The sequence below is a fragment of the Ailuropoda melanoleuca genome, chromosome 3, assembly GCF_002007445.2.
Source record: "Ailuropoda melanoleuca isolate Jingjing chromosome 3, ASM200744v2, whole genome shotgun sequence".
NCBI classification, from domain to species: domain Eukaryota; kingdom Metazoa; phylum Chordata; class Mammalia; order Carnivora; family Ursidae; genus Ailuropoda; species Ailuropoda melanoleuca.
Genome location: NC_048220.1, coordinates 82902333 through 82903969, shown reverse-complemented (window position 1 = coordinate 82903969; position 1637 = coordinate 82902333).

Sequence of the window (1637 nt, the reverse complement as noted above, 5' to 3'; positions counted from 1 at the left end):
GTGTGTGTGTGTGTGTGTGTGTGTTGGGGGGATCTAGTTCTCAGTGTCATCTCCCTACACAGATATTCGTGGAAATGTCATTGGTCCCACAGGTTGCTACTGAGACCTGGCTGTTCTCACTCACATGTCTGCTAGAGACCCCAGCTCTCTTCCTGCTGTGTGCCACTCTTGCCTGTGGGAATCTTGCTGAGCTTAGCTAAGTCCTTGTTTTTTTTTTTTTTTTTTTTTGGCTAGATGTGCCTCAGAGCCATCTCCATGACAGGTGTTGCTGCTTCCCAGAACAATGTTCCTCTCTGCTCCTGGGTTTTCTGCCCTGTACTCCCATCTCTGTGAACTCTCATCACTTCCTTCCATCCTCCTCTTTTGCATTCCCTTTTCTCCAGTCCTTGGAAGCCCTCGTTTTGGGGTCTCTGGAGGACCCCCAATAGTTGGAGCTGTCTCATTGATGTGGGTTCTAAACTTACTGGAAAAGGAAGCAAAGGAGAGACAGGTGAAGGCCAGGACATTGCCTTATTTCTGACAAAGGCCAGGGCAGAGCATTCACTCAGGATGGGCAACCGAACCCCTGAGCTGGGTAGATACCGCCTTGTCCACAGTCATGGCAGTGCTCAACTGGGTGGGCCTCCCTCCAGAGCCCCTGGTAGGGCAATGGATGTGGCAGATCTGAAGAGGAAGAAGAGCAGAACTGAGCAGAACATGCACTGTATTCTTCACAAATACACAAATCAGATGAGTTTTTCTCTCTCCCAGGTGCAGAAGTATCCTGCTGGCAGAGCCTCCCTATCTCTTTTAGCTCGTGAAGTTTCTCAAAACTTTTCAGCTATGTCTGAGATGTCTCTCCTTGTCCCTAAGTCCTTTTTGAACCCAAATCTAGCAATAGTTAAACATTTTTAAATAAAACTTAAAAACACAGACAAATGTAAACAGAATTCTATAACGAATCCCTTGCAGCCATCATCCAGCTTCCACAGTTATCAGCTCATGGCCAATTATGATTCATCTATAACTGTCCCCCACCCGCAACTCCCGTATTAATTGAAACAAGCCCAATACATCATACTAGAAAGACTTGTTTTCTGTCCTGTCACATCCCTCTCCCAAGGGGCAATGAGCACATAATGAACTAGCTATTTGAAAGGGGTTGGGGGATGAATTACCAGAAAAAAGAAAAACAAAGGGTAACATTATAAAAACATTATCCTGCCATAGCAGTGAGGCTGTTTCCATTTTCCTTACCACTGTTGGAGTTCAGAACTCATCATTTGTCTTTGGTGACAACCTCATAATTAGTCTCCTTGCTGCTTCTCTCCCTCTGGATTACTGGTGTTTCTTCAAGTGATGACTCATCTTAGAATCCCTTGGAAAATGTTAAAATGCAGATCCCTGGGCCTCTCTCCAGCCTGGCTGAATCACACAGTTTGAGTGTGGGTTCGAGGTGTGTTTTATGAGCAGCCTGGATGATTCTGATCCACACCCATGCTGGGAACTGCTGTTCCAATTCAGCCTCCATGCTCTCCCCAGATTTCAAACACTGAGTCTGACAATATCTTCCCAGCTGAGAACAATCCAGGAGCCCCCCCTCAATGGTAGGTTCCACGACCCCAAGCCTGGTATTTACAGCCCTTTGTGAGCTGCCC